The sequence below is a fragment of the Acipenser ruthenus genome, chromosome 8 (genome assembly GCF_902713425.1).
Source record: "Acipenser ruthenus chromosome 8, fAciRut3.2 maternal haplotype, whole genome shotgun sequence".
NCBI lineage: Eukaryota > Metazoa > Chordata > Actinopteri > Acipenseriformes > Acipenseridae > Acipenser > Acipenser ruthenus.
Genome location: NC_081196.1, coordinates 3,276,108 through 3,295,704, shown reverse-complemented (window position 1 = coordinate 3,295,704; position 19,597 = coordinate 3,276,108). Strand labels below are relative to the sequence as shown.

The 19,597-nt window shown below is 42.2% G+C and overlaps 1 long non-coding RNA gene across 1 annotated transcript in view; it reads left to right on the top strand.

Annotated features, from left to right (window-relative positions):
• The window catches only part of LOC131737677 (uncharacterized), a 36,133-nt gene extending 28,806 nt beyond the window's left edge, over window positions 1–7,327 (top strand). Inside the window, exon 3 of the long non-coding RNA XR_009329309.1 lies at window positions 6,814–7,327. This is a non-coding gene — a long non-coding RNA (uncharacterized LOC131737677). The remainder of the gene's footprint in view (window positions 1–6,813) is intronic.
• Window positions 7,328–19,597: the final 12,270 nt, after the last annotated feature.

Genomic DNA, 19,597 nt, shown 5'->3' with positions numbered 1-19,597 from the left:
AACATACTGCGGGGCTGCACTTTGCGTTCTTCAATTGGTTTTTATAACCTCAGCTCCTGCAGTGTGAAGAGCAGCCCATTGTTTCATGCTGACACGAGCAGTGCAGAGACATCCAGAACACAGAGTGCCTGAGGGCTCTGGGATAATAAAATGAGGTCATTAGTTTAAAAGCGTTAAATTTCATGACAAAAGCACCGCTGACTTATTCCTCCTTTAAGCACCCTTGTTTAAAGTCGCTGTGTCTTTGAAAAAGCAGATTTAAAAAGCAAGCAGCTACAAATGTAATTTGAATAGGTTTGTTTTCACCAATGGAGCTCTTTTACCAATGGAGCCCTTTCACCCTCTCATCACTGTGCCCAGAGACTAAGGAATACCTTGCCCTGGGATTCTGTTTTTTCGGAAAGTGGATTTGAGTTGGAATCTGTAACAAACCCTATCATACATCGTTACCACCCCTTAATGATTTGTATGTTGCTGTTACAATATTTAAGGTGACCCCAAATGTTTATGGGAGCTCTGTATGCTTGGAAGATAATGGACATTTGCCAGGAGAGGAGACCTAACCTTTGTGTTGCAAGTAAGCTGTTTAATTTGGCAATGCTTTTGTCATTGATATTTATAATGTTATTTCTTTTGCCTTCTCCTGCCAGGGTTTAATCCTGGATAAATAAATACATTTGAACTGGGAATGGATTGTACATGTTCAAATCTGATTGTTTTCTCTTTACCACATTCTCCCAGTGTATACAAAGTATTACGGGCAAGACTCATTGCATAGGCAGGCTTAACGGATAAGTACTTTTTAAATCTCATCTTGAAGATTGAGGTTCCACTTGGTTGTTTTACATTTCTATAAAGCTTAAGGAACACAATTGTATTAGTCAGAAGGGCCAGTCGATTGAAATATGTTGAGAGACCTGGGCACATGTCTAGCTGATTCGGGCAGCGCATTTTCAATGCACTATTGCTAACTTACTCATTGCAACAGCTATGGTGATATGAGTAACTGATTTTCATGAATAATTCATTGCGAGTGGTTAGTAAACCACAGCACATCTAAAAATTGGCTAGTATCATTGAATCGATTTATTTAATGGCAGTCTCTCAGGAAGTTGCTTGTTCCATCTTAATAAGCATTGCTCTGCTTCAAATGGTATATTTCTTACTTTCACACATTTCTGAGCTTCTTGTTTATGCAACATTTGAATCCGCTAGCAATCTAGCACTGCAGTATTGGTACATTATTACACCTTGTCTCTAGAAGGAATGCCGCCTGCATGGTTAAAATGTGCCTCATGCTCTACTGTGCTTCCATTTGACTCCATGTATACTTGGAAAATTTGGGGCAGTTTTACCTGTCTCAGGCACCTTTCACTGCAGGACTACACTTACCAGCTGAAAAGCCTGAGCTGTCCCAAACTGTTTTAGTGCACAAGGAGTGGCAACTCAGCAGCACAGATGTCAGTCAGCAATGAGTCGACCCTACAGCTAAAACAACCTCACATATGAACCTTTTGTTGAAACTCATTCCAGTCATTGGCTGCTGCAAACTGAAATGAGTGACGACCACACACTGTTGCTACCCTGCATGGGAACAAGCTGTGTAATAAAAGGACTGGATTGTAAGCTGCACAATGAAGAAGAGGGCTCCAGTAAACTACACAAGTAATCAGTAGATTAACACATGCCAGTTTTTCAGTTGCCTTGTATGTAGAGAGGGCCAGTTAATTAGGTTGTAAAGGTGGCAGTGGTGAGTTCTGTAGGGGCACCAGTGACAAATCATATAGCAGAATGGTATAAAACATCTAATTGCATCAATAGGCTTTTAGAAGCCATGTTATAAATAACATCACTATAATCTAAAATAGGAAGTAAAGACATCTGCTACCAGAATATCATGCTGCTCCAAAACTCCTGAGCAATGCAGTCCCTGCTTATGAAAGATGAAGTGGTGTGTGAAATCGCAGTTTAAAACTAGAGGAGGCAGCAGGTAATGCAAAAGGCCATGAGGCACACAGATGAAAGAATTGGCTTAAAAGTAATTGGAGTGTCATCATCACCGAAATACTAAAATACATCAGAGAGCTCTTTAGTGAATAGAAAGGTCTAGGGAAAGACTTTTTTCTTTCTTGATCAAAGATGCTGCTTTGCTGGAGTCACACTGATCTGCATAGGCTGAAGGTCAGGTTCCAAGACTGCAGCGAGAGATGGGACAGCTATCCACCACTGCACAGCACACATCAGTTTTTCAGTCAGTTGTATATCTTGTACAGGTCTAATGAACCAGTGCATGCAGCTACAGAGGGTAGTCATAGTCGCGTATCGCACAGCAACTGAAAGCCAAATGCAATCCGAAAGATCTATGGGATACTAGGAGTCCATTATAATAGTTTGGTGAAGATCGGTTCAAAATCAAGGCAGGAGGTGTTTTCCACGTAGAATGTGACAGACAGACAGACAGACATCGTGCTGTGTGAAATGTGTTTGGACAGGATCAGCACATAAGGGTCCACATTTCTGTGATGAGGATTCTTTCTTTATTTCTTTCTTTCATTTACATTGCAATGATAAATCTTTACTTCACTAAACATGTCAACCAATAGCTGTCATCCTAGTTGATACTCCTGGGTTCTAATATAGTCAATTAAATGTTTCCATTGAATCATCAATGCAGTGTAAAGCTTAAGGTTTTATTGTATTTACACTAGTGCATCATGCATGTTGACTTAATATCGATGGCTGTAGGACTATGTCAGATCTCTAGCGTCTCAGTGTATTAATAAAAGGATTGCGGATTGCCATAACACCTTGTGGCAAAGTGGTGTGCAGTGCGCAGGTGTAGAGGTGATGCAGTGCTCAAAACAATGACAAACAACAAAGTACTGGTGAAATGGTGGTTTATTTATAATCCAAAGTCTGATGGCAACAGTAAAGAAATGGAGGGCTGGCAATGTACAGCGATGTGTATTGCACAGTTCAATAAACAACGGGTTGCAGTTCCAAAATAATAGACACAGTTAAACACACACACAAAACACAGACACGGTCACAAGTCCAGAGTGGGTGCTGTAGTGCTCGTGGTGAAATATAATTTTAATCCGTGAACGATGGTGCAGTGTTGTCCGTCTAATAAATAACAAGCAGTACAATTAGACGATACAAACAAACAAAATACTCATGGTTAAGCGATTCTCTTAACCATAAACAAAGGAACAGATCACCTAGCCATGTCCCCTATTTGTACCTTCATTCATGCCCCCTTGGTTAGCGAGTGCAACTGTTTCTCCTCCAATCCGCGGTTGCCACATCGCTGTCCCTCTGGAGCGATGACTTAATGTACCGCAGCTGTGCCCCCTTTCTAGATGACCGACTTCCACCTAACCCTGGGAATGAATTGTCAGACCATCCAGTCCAGGGCACTCTGTTCCCTTTATACAATGCCCTCACAGGTCAGGAGAGAGATTTATCATCAATTTATCATTTATCACCTGTATACCAAAGCCTCAACCTTCAAATAATGTCTTGGCAATGGAGGGCTTTAACTAGCAGAGCAGCATCACCAGGGGGGTCCAGAGCGGCACCAGTCTGAACACTGTTCAAAAGTAACAGGTAGAAACTGTGATTACCGCAAGAGATCTGTAAACAGCTATAATGAATCAGCTTGAATAACAGGCTTCCCTCTCTTTTGAGTGCACAATTATGCTAATGATCTTTTCAGCAGCTACGATGAGCACTAATGAGCTTTTGTGACTTCAGCTGGTGTTTGAGGATTCAGATCAATACTTTTCTATTGTATTTACAATTAAATTAAAGATTTTGCTCAGTGAGCTCATGCATATAATCTAATGGATGTACTGAGCTATTTCCCTGCACAGAGGAGGCGGTATTAATTAGAAAGCTCCCCGCTTTGTTCGGCTACTGCTTCTGCCATTTATGACGTCACTGCTTTCCAATTTAGCATTGGTTCATCCGGGTGGGTGAGCCACTCAGAAAGTCGCAGTTTATTTGATTATCTGACTTTCTACATTAATGTGCTGCTTTGACTTGCCGTTCCTCTTACACTTTGTATCGTAATGAGTATATTATTTCTGGATGGTCTCCTAGTAGCAGTGGGACATGTGAAACGGGCAGTGTTGTGTGATACACTGCCGTTACTGAACAAGACTCCCTGTCTGTGGGTTGAGATGAGGGTAAGGGCCCTATGACCACGAATGCAGACAAGCCCGACTCTTCTGCATATCGGCTAAGATGTTCACTTGCAGTGTGTGTGGTTGCGTGGCCTTTATAGCAAGTTTAAATATTCTTGAATAGCTTTTAGAGGGCATCTACCTGCATGATAAAGACAACTCTACTCAGAACATGCTTGACTGACAAGACCTGAGGTTGATAATGTACCTTTCAGAGCAGAGGTAAGAGATTCTGCAATATTCTGACTAGGAATAAACAGATGAGGGTTAAAAAAGTCACTGCTGCTCCAATGGGCTCAGACATGAACACTGTCTCCTCCAGGGAAGATATTTAGATATGTATTTTTCTTATAAAAGTCAAATCATTTTAAACTGTCCTCGTCTGTAAAAAGTCACAGTATAAAAATACATTCTCATAACGATTTAAGAATGTTCTTTCTCTAACAGATACTAATTGGCATGCTGGGAATATCACAGCAGGTCTTAATGTGGTTTTGATTCCTGAAACCACTGCATAGTACTCTATGTAACATGCAAAGCGAAGGCCATCCTTCAGTGTAGTTGCTAAAATAACACTCTTCAGTTTAAAAGCGAGACCCTTAAGAGAGGGTATCGATCGATCAGTACATTATTATTGGGTCTTCTTAATCTGCATTACGTTTGAAAGAAAATCATGTTGCTATGGATGCCTTTCACAGTAACACTTGGACCACGGTCTAAGTACTGCCTCATAGGTTGGAAACAACTAGATTACATTTGATTCAATCTTAGAGTGGAAATGTAGTTATATACCAGAACGGGCTGGATTCTTCCCTCTGTGTAAAACATGTTTTATTTCTATTTTTGTGTACTGTAGATATTGAAATGATGCAGGCCAATTTTCATAGCTCTTTGTTCCCAATGCGTTCACTGTGACCCTGCTATGTTTTAATACGTGTCGGCATGCTTTTACCATATATGGCAGTGAAGGTTATATGGGGTAACTAATAGATTTTCCAGCTAATCGATTGTATTTTGTAAAGGAGATTGAAAAGGCTTTTGCACTTTGAATTGCAAAGAGTAGTGCAGCCTGGCCCATCCCATGTACAAGGCTGCAGGAAGTCTCTTGGGGGGTACACAATAACTCAATAAAAAAAATAATGCCTGTAGGAGTCAATTAACTATCAACTACAAGAACATACAAATTACATCAAATGATGTTCCGTACCGACATGTTCAGTTTGCTGTCTTTTTTGTAATTTTTTGTGATTCTATATGACACGCATGTATGGGCTTCAACAGCGCCCCTATGGGTGGCATATTTTTTACTACATTATTGCGTTCCCCACGGCTTGTTGTGGGTAGTTTATTCCAGTCTGAGAGGGCAGCAAAAACAAAAGATGCGCTGGCAGCTGGTCTGGTAATTATTTTGTTTATGAAGCCAGACTGCCAGGCTGCACTTCTCAGTGTGATTATATTATTCCTCCAGCGAACGCAGCAGCCTCTCCACAGACACAACATGAAAAAGAATCTGGAAATCTACATGAAAACGAAAGACACACATTGTGTGATTGAAACTTCTTCTGATGGCCCAGGACTCAAACACCATGGCATGGAACTAGATTCTAACACTGCTAATAGGCTGCTTGTGCAGAGCTGGAACAAGACACCTTGTGTTATTATACGTAGCCTCCGCGACACTAGATGGTGCACTCATTGTTAATGAGTTAAATACTTACCTGCTGTAATCATTAGCCAGCAGTGCAGTCTATGTTTGAAAGCACATGTTAGAGACACTGTGAGATATGAGCAGCACTGGGTCAGTCTCTCAATAAACCTCACTTGTTCTCTGACAAAGTTGTCTTCATTGTTCCTGACACACATCAGAACACCTAGACTGTAAATAGGGTGGTGGTGCAGAGTGTTGGCAAACTCATTTCATGCATAGTTATGTCCTCATTGCTCTCACACTTGTGGGTGGCAGTTAGCATGATTGGCATGGTTGGGCAGATCCCTATTGGTAGCTGCCACTGACTGAAGGGTGACATAAATGTGGGAGTTACCACCTTAACTGGCTATCTGTTTTACGTGGTAACACTTTACATTAAGTGTCTCTAATTACTGTGTACTTACATCATAGTTACTTGGTAAATACATGTGTGCTTACACATAATTGCAATGTTATCATGCATAGTTACAATGTACTTAATGTGTAAATATTTTTGCATGATATATGTAAGTACACAATTGTATCAGAAAAGGGTTAGGGTTAGGGTTAAGGCTATATTGTGCAAAAATATTTACACATTAAGCACATTATACCTATACATAATAACATTATACTTATCTGTAAGCACACATGTATTTACTAAGTAACTACTATCTAAATACACAAACAACTGATCATATTTGGGTAACACTTTGCATTAAGTGTCTCTAATTACTGTGCATGTAAAGTGCTACCCATATGTGCATGGCTTTACTGCCTCCTGATGCTTGTGTTAAGATCTGGAGACGCCTCATGATATTCTGTGCAGATGTGTGTTCATGTGAGCAGTACAAGCACATGTCCTCTTGGTGCTTCTCCCTTGAATAGACTGGGATCTAATCACAATTATACCGTTTTTCTTTTCTTTTGTTTTCACAGAACCAGTGGCTGCCAAGTCCTAAGCTCATTAAATTCAGCTGAAAATTGATGAAAATAGCGGCTGTCCAAATTGACACAACATGGGCCCACATGAAGATAGTGATTTACATATCACGTTGGTTAAGACCTCTGAAATGTTACTTAAAAGCTGAAGGTTTCCTCAAATAGAGCAATTTTATAACCAAGCATTGTACATCTATCAGCACACTCATTCATTCCAGCTTCAATTTTAATGCAAATATTCAAATATGAGCGATGTGGACAGTTGGCTCTCTCAACAGCAAAGAAGCCTGGAAATGTAATCCCCTTCCCTTTAGCAGCAATGAGCAGTGATATGCTTCAGCAGATTGAAGGAGATCATCCTGCAGCCACCTGAGCCAGCTTCAAACAAATACATTGCAACAACATATAAAGCTGACAAGACAGGAATATGAATGGGAAGTAATATGACAGTTGGGTGGTTTGATTTTGTGTTGGGTCACACAGTTGTTTTTTATTGAGTGATTGATGGGTTAATTACAGTACAGTAGAACCTATCATATCCAGTCCTGTAAGATACGATACCCTCCTTTTAACCGATGGCATGTGTTATTTGCACGTGCTGCTTCTACCTGAATGGTACAGATGGAAAGTGATCAATGCATATTTTATAATGGGTCTGAAACAGTAGATTCAGCTCTCAGCAGGGCAGAATGGATTCAGTTGCAAATGAAAAAAAAAGCTGTCACTTCACATAAAACAAACTGCCCATTTTAACCACGTCCAATAAAAGAAAACACGAAAACAAGAAAGCAGGGGATTCATATCATTTCTGTACCGTTAACAAGATTTTTTCACTGACCTAGAAAGCCAGTTTGTGTTTGTGTGCGCCTGTTGGGTTGCTGGTAAAATGCCATTTCTGCCTCAGGATAACCTGGGCACGGACTGAGAGAGCATGGTTTTTGGAATAATGTTTTGTAAATTGCCAAATATTGATTACAGTGCTTTGTTCTTCAATAATTTCTCACTGATTTCCTTTCTACAGTATACTTGCAGTAACTTTGGTGTTTCAGACACACTGATGTACCTGACATTGTTAATTCATAACGCCCAACGTTAATAAAGCAACTACAATGTAGTATAGCGACACCCTCTGAGAGGGGATATTTTCACATAGCTGATTTCAATGTAGTATTGCGACTCCCTCTGAGATGGGATATTTTCACATAGCTGATAGACCCTGGAACCAATTCAGTGGGATATGACAGATCCTACTGTAATTCAATCTTCTTGTAAAATAAACAGTTTCAGAGTAGCATGCAGAACACCCTCCTAAGACTACATAACTCTGCACAGTCCTTCAGAATCACTTTGAAACTGACATTGCATGCATAAGTATTCATGTCACGTTGTCATACAATTATGACATGACAGTATTTAATAGATCTCAGAATTACAATGAAAGGTGCTGTGTTCATTAAAATGACAAGGAGCTGCAGTATTGTTATAGATATGGTTGCTGCAGGTTACCAATGACACCTGTGGCCATGGTTACCTGAGTTCTTTCCATTTGGTCAATTAAAACCTTTGCAGAGACCCTTGATAGCCTCTGGATCAGTGGACGGGAGGTGAATAAAAAATGAGATTTGTCTGTATAAAACAGGCATTACAAAAATACATGCATGCATACATACATACATACATACATACATACTTGCATGTATGCATACATACAGGTACATACAGGTACATACATACATACATACTTACATACTTACAGGCCCACAACCTTCCCTTTGGTTTCTTACAAGCAGCCTGACTTACAATAAGTTCACAAGCAGCGAAATTCACTAGCAGCAAAACATCCACTCAGCACAGTACATGAAACAGCTAGTCTTCCAGACAACACAGAGGCAGGACCCCACAGAGTATATCAGCATCGAGAAGGAAGCGTTTGTGCCCTTTGACAAAAACACTTGAGAATGTGTAAGAAGAAAAAAAGCACAAGGTGGCTTTTAAATAGTTCAAATAAGCTACAGCACTGAGGTGCAATTCTATTCATTCTGTCTGTCTCTCTCTACATGGTGAACATATCTGGCAGTGTCAGGGAACCCACCTGTATATCTCTATATCTTAGTCCGTAGAGTCTCTAGACCCTGTAAGTTCATGCAGCCAAGGCTAGTTTACACATACAATATGATGCTGTCAGTCCAAGAACACACCCCAGACATTCAAGGGCAATCTTGACAATATGTTGCTCACAGTTACCAGGTTGCGAGTGTATCAGACTCTTAGCTGATGAAGGTACTGTACTGAGATATTTCAAAACTCTGACTCGTGATAAATGCACATGATGCTCTGACCTCTCTTCCTGCGGGGACGTCCACTCACATCACGAGCCGAAATGACAATTGAGCAATGAGACCCAACAAGGACATGGACTGCCATGAGGCAATCACACCTGAGGGGGCGGCGAGAGGAGAGAGGATCCTCTTCAAAGCAGACAAATGCAATTAGGGGGATTTGTTTGATTTGAAAAGAGATTTTGGGACACATTTGGACAAAACAGTCAGAAAGAAGCATCTGTGTGTAATTTCCTTTTTTTTTATTTCTCTTTTACCAGTGTAATTTCCTTTTAAGATTATTATGATTCATATATGGTTTTGCAAAATCAATTATACGTCTAGAAAAAAATGAACAAAATAGATACTGAAGTCCCTTTTGTTTTTTATTCTGTTGAATTAATGTATTTGAATCCAATTATTAACCAGGCGTGTTTTATATCAGATCAACACGGAAAGTACAAATCTTCCATTCAGTACTTTTAGCGTCATGTAATTAGCCAGTGCACATTCACACAGTTACATACAGTACAGCGTATAGCCGGCACGTCACTGACAAGAAGAAAAGATGAATCTGTGGCTCCATTAGCAGGTGCCCAGGCACTGTGACAGTGATTTATTTAACTCCATTGCCTGGTGCTATTTTTAGTTGCTTTCCATTCAAGCGAATACGGCTCGCTGGAACCCAGGCTGATGTTGCATAGTTTTTTTCTCCCCATGTCACCCGGGTTACGTCAGCAAAAAAGATGTGCTTGAAGTCTTCTGGCTCAGACCCAGCTCAGAAAGATCAACTGATGTCCTATTCAGATTTGTTTTTCTTCTTGGTTTATTTTTGGTACAGAAATCTATTCCCACAACCCCCCATGGCCTATTTTATTAACTGTGTTTAATCTCATAGCATGTCCACTAATCATGGTGATTGAAGGAGACACAAGGTTAAAGCCCTGTGTTATACGTTTCTATGCTCGGAAGCTGTAGCTCTACAGAATCAAGAGTCTGTGATTCAAATGTTATTACAAATGAATGATTTACACTTACATTCAAATGGTGTAAACAATAATTCAAACTTGCTGTGCTCCCAAAATATGAATTAGTCACTGTCACAAAGACGGCCAGAGTGGGTGGCGTCAGACCAGAAAGGAATTCAAACACAGACAGACGGTGGTGATGATGAGCTGAGTGCAATGGCTGCACTCAGCGTTTATTAACAAATAAAAGGTTTAAACAATGGAATACAAAACAGGACACGGCACTTGACGCCAAAATAAACAGACAGACAAAACGACTAAACACTTAACAAACGGTGCACGGAGACAAACAAACACGGTGAGTACAAAACACTTATAATTATGATTTAACACTATTTAGTTTCTCCTCTCTCTCTCACCCGTTCTCCTCTTCCGAACACCCAACCCTTAGTGCAAGAAACGTGCATCTATATATACTGTTGTGCTGGGATTCAATTACTAATTAATTACTCACTTGAATCCCAGCACGTGAATTCATTACGTGAAACCCCGTGTTCACATATTATATTTTAAATGCACGTGCGTGATGTGCAATCCCGTGCCTAAATACAAATATACACTATTTAAATACACGTGAAACACAGACCCGTTTATATCCCGTGTACCAATGACTATACACCAACATTTACACACGCAACATACACACAAAACACACAAATGCACACAGGGGCGGGGCGCATTGCCACATATACCCCCCCTTGTGCGCAGCACACATGGCCTCAACGGCCACCTCCCCCCTTAAAAACCCAGCAGTCCAGGACAAAGTCTCGGGCTGGGAAGGGAGGCTTCAGTGGGCCCATGGCTGGCCATGCTGTCAGCACCCCTGCCGGTAGTGGCACGGCTGACAGCCTGTTGGTCCCGTCCTGCAGCGAAAAAGCTGCGGGGGCAGGTGGTCCCCCGACCTCCCCCTTCTTCATAGCCGGCAGCTCCCTCCTGTGGGGCTCCGGCCACAAGAACTCCTGCAGCGAAACTGCTGCTGGGGAAAGTGGTCTCCAGACCTCCTCCCCCTTCTTCGTGGCCGGCAGCTCCCCTTTCTGGGGCTCCGGCCACCGTACTCCCTGCGGAGGTACGGGCAGCAGAGGCAGCTCCTGCTCCTCTGCTCCGGGCGGTGGTGGAGGCAGAGGCAGCTCCAGCTCCTCTGCTCCTGGCGGTGGTGGAGGCAGAGGCAGCTCCAGCTCCTCTGCTCCTGGAGGTGGTGGAGGCAGAGGCAGCTCCAGCTCCTCTGCTCCTTGCGGTGGTGGTGGCGGAGGCAGAGGCAGCTCCTGCTCCTCTGCTCCTTGCGGTGGTGGTGGCGGAGGCAGAGGCAGCTCCTGCTCCTCTGCTCCTGGAGGTGGTGGAGGCAGAGGCAGCTCCTGCTCCTCTGCTCCTGGAGGTGGTGGAGGTAGAGGCAGCTCCAGCTCCTCTGCTCCTGGCGGTGCTGGCTCCCTCTGCTGTGGCGGCTGGGCATGTGCACGCCGTGCTGCCTTCAGCAGCATAGCGAGAGGCTGCTGGGGGACACCAGCATCCTGCCCTTCTCCCCCCCAAAAATTTTCAGGGGGTTGAGCCTGTAACTCCTCCCCTTCTGGCTCTTGGGGCTGAACCAGCAGGCATTTTCCCTCTGCTGGTGGCTTGGGTCCCAGGGCTGTGGAAGCCCCGACTTGCCTCCCTTTGGGCTGTGGACGCACCGACTCCTCCCTTTTGGGCTGTGGACGCCCCGACTCCTCCCTGTTGGGCTGTGGACGCCCCGACTCCTCCCTGTTGGGCTGTGGACGCCCCGACTCCTCCCTGTTGGGCTGTGGACGCCCCGACTCCTCCCTGTTGGGCTGTGGACGCCCCAACTCCTCCCTGTTGGGCTGTGGACGCCCCGACTCCTCCCTGTTGGGCTGTGGACGCCCCGACTCCTCCCTGTTGGGCTGTGGACGTTCGGGCTCCCCCCACTCAGGCGTAGGACGTTCGGGCTCCTCCCACTCAGGCGTAGGACGTTCGGGCTCCTCCCACTCAGGCGTAGGACGTTCGGGCTCCTCCCACTCAGGCGTAGGACGTTCGGGCTCCTCCCACTCAGGCGTAGGACATTCGGGCTCCTCCCACTCAGGCGTAGGACATTCGGGCTCCTCCCACTCAGGCGTAGGACATTCGGGCTCCTTCCGCTTGGGCTCCTCCCATTTGGGCTGTGGATGCTCAGGCTCCTCCCATTTGGGCTGTGGAGGCAAAACCAGCAGGCATTCACCCTCTGCTGGTGGAGATGGGGACAGCAGGTACTCACCCTCTGCTGGTGGAGATGGGGACAGCAGGCATTCACCCTCTGCTGGTGGGCCTGCTACCTGGGCTGCTGTTCCTTTTATCGTTGCCTCCAGGTAGCTGAGGACAAACTCCACACCTTCCTCCAAGGTGTTTGGGGTGTGTTCCTCCTGATATGCCTCCCATCTCTCACAGTCCATCATCCACAGAGCCCGGACGACCATGGGCAGAGACTGGGCCTCCAGCCCAGCATTCTCCAGGAACCAGCCCCGCAGTTTGATGGCGTCTTCTGCCATTGACTCTCTTTTTTTCTTTTTTTTTTCCCCCAAAAACAATATTTGTAATCCTTTTTTTTTTTTTTTTTTTTTTTTTTTTAAACAAAACCCCTCCTGGTCTGACGCTTGGAGGCGCGGCTATCCCACTTCTGACACCACGTGTCACAAAGACGGCCAGAGTGGGTGGCGTCAGACCAGAAAGGAATTCAAACACAGACAGACGGTGGTGATGATGAGCTATGGCTGCACTCAGCGTTTATTAACAAATAAAAGGTTTAAACAATGGAATACAAAACAGGACACGGCACTTGACGCCAAAATAAACAGACAGACAAAACGACTAAACACTTAACAAACGGTGCACGGAGACAAACAAACACGGTGAGTACAAAACACTTATAATTATGATTTAACACTATTTAGTTTCTCCTCTCTCTCTCACCCGTTCTCCTCTTCCGAACACCCAACCCTTAGTGCAAGAAACGTGCATCTATATATACTGTTGTGCTGGGATTCAATTACTAATTAATTACTCACTTGAATCCCAGCACGTGAATTCATTACGTGAAACCCCGTGTTCACATATTATATTTTAAATGCACGTGCGTGATGTGCAATCCCGTGCCTAAATACAAATATACACTATTTAAATACACGTGAAACACAGACCCGTTTATATCCCGTGTACCAATGACTATACACCAACATTTACACACGCAACATACACACAAAACACACAAATGCACACAGGGGCGGGGCGCATTGCCACAGTCACGTATAAGCAGAATATTTAAAATCACCACCAATGCATGTATTGAATGTACCCTAATTAGATGCTTACAGATCAATTCAATAGGAAATATGCTATTTCATACATAATCATATTGCAATGCCGACCCTTATTTTAAAGTGTACCCCAATTCTATATGTTTTGCAGATAACACCCTCAATCCTTGAGGTCACTGATGTGTGGTCATGTCAGTTTTGTGTTTTCACTCACAGGATTTCTCTGCATACAGAACATTAAAACCAGGACCACAGTGATATAGGGTATATAAAAGATCTTCTGAACAGGGGGTCCCCGAGTGGCTCACCTGGTAAAAGCACGGGCACGTGGTGTGCAGGGTGAGTCATATAGGCAGGGAAGCGCAGGTTCTCATCCTGGCTGAGTGAAGTCATCAATCTTTGGTGGGAGCGTCACATTGGCTCTGGTGCTCTAGTGGGTTAGGGAGGCAAAACCAGAAGGGACTGTTTCTCCTCATTGTGCTACAGTGGACCCTACCGGTCAGGCGCCCAATGAGTATTTAACTCTTTCAGCCAACTATTACAGTATTACAAAAGGGAATGTACTGCCATCCGTCACCCAGATTAGTGCAGGCACTTTATAAAATATTGAAACATCAAGCACAGGACATCGTCACTGTGCAATATTTTCTGGAAGACACCAATACCCGTCTTATTAAAATTTAATGATTTCTCTGTCTTGCACTGTGTAGTTCAAGTACTAATAATAAATTATGAAAGAGCCTGGTACATCAATTAGTATATTGAGTTAAATCATTGTTTCACTTTGAAAGAGATCCAAGTTATAATACTTTGTTTAATGTTCTATTGCTGTCTAATTCAAAGAGCTAAACGGTAATGGAGCCAAATACTCTGCAATTAAAGCACACAGAGATCAGGAATCTTCCCTAATATGGGATCGGCATCAGTGTTGGCCTCACATTTCTCTACATGAAAGATGCACACATAATTAAAAATGTATTTCCACTGGAGGTCGGTAAGCCGCCTGTTGCAAAAGAACCTGAAAAATGGAACTAGCCTCAGGGGTTGCCTCTGCACTCATTGAAAGTTGACATCATTGTGGGAGTTGCCTCCTTGTCCAATGTCAGCTTGTTTCCTCCCTGATACTTTACATAGCTTTGCATTCTTCTGAATGCTCTTAGGCTTCTTGTTCTTAGATATGTGTTAATGTTCCTGTAACTAATTGTATTGAGACATGCACTGTTATATAACCCAGGGGTTCCCAAACTTTCTGGGCTCAAGGCCCCTCCCCCATGACTTTAAGCATCTTGACTGAGGCCTTCCCACCCAATGAATCCATAGAAACGGAGTACCTTACTTTCATAAGAACATAAGAAAGTTTACAAACGAGAGGAGGCCATTCGGCCCATCTTGCTCGTTTTGGTTGTTAGTAGCTTATTGAGCCCAGAATCTCGTCAAGCAGCTTCTTGAAGGATCCCAGGGTGTCAGCTTCAACAACATTACTGGGGAGTTGGTTCCAGATGCCCACGATTCTCTGTGTAAAAAAGTGTCTCCTATTTTCTGTTCTGAATCCCCCTTTATCTAATCTCCATTTGTGATCCCTGGTCCTTGTTTCTTTTTTCAGGTCGAAAAAGTCCCTTGGGTCGACATTGTCAATACCTTTTAGAATTTTGAATGCTTGAATCAGATCGCTGCGTAGTCTTCTTTGTTCAAGACTGAATAGATTCAATTATTTTAGCCTGTCTGCATATGGCATGCCTTTTAAACCCAGAATAATTCTGGTTGCTCTTCTTTGCACTTTTTCTAGAGCAGCAATATCATTTTTGTAGCGAGGTGACCAGAACTTAACACACTATTCTAGACGATGTCTTATTTATGTATTGTGAAGTTTTAACATTACTTCCCTTGATTTAAATTCAACACCTTTCACTATATATCTTAGCATCTTGTTGGCCTTTTTATAGCTTGGTTTGGAAAAACTTTTTGGAATTGGTTTTAGCCCCCTTAGCAATGTTCATTTCTATCTCTCTCTTGGCCTTTCTAACTTCCTTTTTGACTTGCGTTTGCAGTTCCAAGTACTCTTTATGTGTACTTTGTTCTTAGTCACTTTTAAATGCTCTGTAAAGTGCCTTTTTTCTTTGAATATGTTTTTTAATTGATCTATTAAGCCATTTTGGCCATTTTGTTTTAGATTTAGATTTGTCTACTTTTGGGATGTAATTGTTTTGTGCCTCTAGTACTACATTTTCTAAAAACAGCCATTTTTTTCTGTGGATGTTTTCTCTATTTTACTCCAATCCACTTCTGTCAGTCTTTGTTTCATACCTTCATAGTTTGCCTTGCTAAAATTGTAAACCTTAGCTTTAGTCATTACTTTTGGGGTTTTAAAAAGCACTTTAAATGAGGCTATGTTGTGGTCTGAGTTTGCCAATGGTTCTCTGACCTCTGTTTTAGTTATTCTGAATTTGTTAGTCAGAATAACTAAATCAAGGCATGCCTCCCCTCTGACACTAAATCAAGGCATGCCTCCCCTCTAGTTGGTGCCTTGACAAATTGCGTTAGGAAGAAGTCATTTGTCATTTCCACCATTTCGATTTCGTCAGTCGTGCTTCCCTTTAAGCATCTCTTAATTACACTGTAACAACATATTCATTACACAAACTACAATTAAATAATGTGTTACAATATAATTACGACTGTATGTAATAACATGTTTACTCACAGTGTAATTACAGTGCAATCAGAGACACATGCTAACTTTTACCCAGAAATCATTTCCAAAACGTATGGTGTAATTAACATGGTCTGCAATAAAATAAAATGTTAACTCAGTATAATGCCTGTTAATAATTCTGTCAGCTATGTCACACTGTGTTTGCCATAATAGAAATGTTATTTCACAGGATTCAGACACTGAAACATGCAATGATTTAAATGAAACAGCCATGAAGACCTTTTGCAAAGGTCAATGCACTGCTTATATCTGGAGCACTTCATCAGCAGTTTTAACCACATCATCAACATATATTTGATGGAGTATAGTGATGACCCCGACTCAGGGTATTTCATTGCCAGTTATTATCATCTATTCTGCACCAGCTCAATAAATATTTTATTGCGGCAGGAACTTAGTATAGGAGAGACCTTTTTAAAAGATTAAATTGCAGTTTTCTATCAGAACGTACAATGCCTTATAATTAAAGAAGGATGCAAATGATTATATATTCTATTCTATTCTTGTGCCTCTCATAATCATATAATAGTATTCTTAAAAGTAATTTTGCTAAAGTTTTCCAGAGTTTTGTTTTTCACTTTGACCAGGAGGAAGCCATTTCATCTTGTCACCGCACTATCGATCCATTTCCTTTGCTGCAGGGACTAGGCCCTGAGCCTCACACTCTCAGTCGTCGGGGGCCCAAGGCAAAGGCATACTTCCGTGAGAAATAAAACGTTTGTGATGCCTTCCAAATTGAGAAAGAATTCTAGTCAAAACGATGGGCATTGAACTTATTAAGTTGCTTTTAATATTTCAAAATTGAGCTCTGTTGAGTGTGAAGGAATTCATAGTTCATATCAGAAATATATTGTCTCTCTCTCTCTCAATTACAAGGGCAATTCGATAGGAATCTAGGCAGAGGGCCTTCTGAACAGGAATGTGTGTTGCTAGGCAGAGGGGCCCCTTTCTTGTCTAAATAGGGTTGCTAGGGGGGATTTCTAAAAGGGGGGGGGCTTATCGAGGAATGTATGGGCTGGGGTGGGGGTTCACAATATGTGGGTTACATGTATTGTTACACTGTTAAACTCAGCACAGTTGGAAAAGAGGAAACATAGCTGACATCGCCAACTGTCCAGATTCTAGCAGCTAAGCATTTAGATTATCTGTTTCTCTGTATAAGGGCTAGTTCATATACGCCAGTAGTAGTGCATTTCTCTGTATAATTGTACCTGCATGTTAATAATAAAACCTGATTACTGTGATTTGAAGTTGCTTGTCGTGCCTGGTGCTTCTACTCTCAGGGTCTCAGTAGATATTAAGGAAGCAGTAGGCCTTGTTTAATTGTTATGGATCCAATGCTGCTGATGCATAGCCACTTTGCACCTCTGACCAGATTGTCTTGACGACAGAACAGCGGCTATATAAAGCAGTTACTGCAATAACACCTTGACGTGATGGCAAGGATTTTATTTCACACCCTTTTCCGTATATGTAACTTTTTTGTTCAAGTTAGACTTTTGCTTTAGTGGAGAATAAAATAAAGTGGGAATATTGTCATGCTGGAAACCAATCCCTACATTACCATGCATAGCATACTTGTTTGTTACCCAAGGTTACGTGCAATTAGAATGTATTTGCCATTAGGGGATGATTTGTCCTTGATGGGAAAGTTGAAGTGAGGTTCTAAGTCTCAGTGGAATGAAATAACACACACTGCTGGTACACTTTGAAACAAATGCATTCCGAGGAAGTGCTTTTATCATAAAGCACTTAAGGGAAATGCCTCAGTTCCTTAGGGCTGCCCTGTGGAAAACAACAAAACAGCAAACCTCAGACCTTCAATAGATTTGCACAGCGTTTGTCACGCACCCTGTTGATATGTCATTGAATACAGCCCTGCGGTACTAATTCATCTTATATGAGCCTCTGACAATCTCCTGAACCCCACTGGGTCTTTCCATTCTCTCTCCCAACTCCCTGGGGTCTAACATTGTGCAGAGAATCAATCAGGGCCCCATTACCAGTGTGATGAATGTTTAGCATTTTTAAAGATATTGCAGCAGCAGCAGTATGTTAATTACGAGTCACGGATGAGAAATCAACCAATCACCGTTATGGATTTACTATTACAAATCGGCAACACTTTAAAATAAGGGCCACAAATTCATAACAGGAATAACACCTAAATATCTTAAGCACTTCCTCTGAGTTCTGAAGTCATTCATTTTGAATTCAACCCTGTTAATTCATGTGGATTTATTTACCTGTATTCATCCATGTTCCTTTGTAACAAATTATATTGATCACATATATAAAGCATGTGTTCATGTAGGAATGAACACTTCTAACAATCCCCTGGTGGGCGAGTAAGAGCCTGACATATATTGGATGAGATCTCCCAATGTACCTCTCCCCCAACATTCATCCTGTTGCTTGCAGTGAAATGCAATCGGCAATTTATATCTCCTGTGTATTTATCTAGAGTAACAGCCAATGTGTAACACTATCAGATCCAATACTGTACCCAGGCGATGAAAGGAAGGGTTTTTAATCATTCACTGTCCAATTCCAATATCGGTTTCTTGTTTGTATAAATGAGCAGTCTTCAATATCTGATGATTGAGGCAGGTCCTGATACCTCCTCTTGTAGAGATGGATATCTGTTTCTTGTTTGTATAAATGAGCAGTCTTCAATATCTGATGATTGAGGCAGGTCCTGATACCTCCTCTTGTAGAGATGGATATCTGTCCCTTGTTTGTATAAATGAGCAGTCTTCAATATCTGATGATTGAGGCAGGTCCTGATACCTCCTCTTGCAGAGATGGATATCTGTCCCTTGTTTGTATAAATGAGCAGTCTTCAATATCTGATGATTGAGGCAGGTCCTGATACCTCCTCTTGTAGAGATGGATATCTGTTCCTTGTTTGTATAAATGAGCAGTCTTCAATATCTGATGATTGAGGCAGGTCCTGATACCTCCTCTTGTAGAGATGGATATCTGTTCCTTGTTTGTATAAATGAGCAGTCTTCAATATCTGATGATTGAGGCAGGTCCTGATACCTCCTCTTGCAGAGATGGATATCTGTTTCTTGTTTGTTTACCATATTTAAAAAATGAATTGCAGGAGCTCTTTGTGACTTGGCCGCTCTTTTGCTATATTTCACCCGAATTTTTTGGCCCCCGAATCCAAATCTTTTAAAACTGCAGGAACTGATTCATGGCCTTGCGATTACTGATGACTAACCATTAATAAAAACTCATTTGTAATAGCAGGCAGCCAGCAGCAATAACTCAGAGACTGGATCGATGTCCTCAATCATTATGTACATGATCTCATTTTCACAAAGCTCACAGCACGGCCATTTCAGCTACTCATATTTATTAATATGCTTGTTTATCACTGCTTTTAAAGCTGCTCTGCATATGTACAAGGGTGAAAGGTCAAAGTGGATTGGTTCA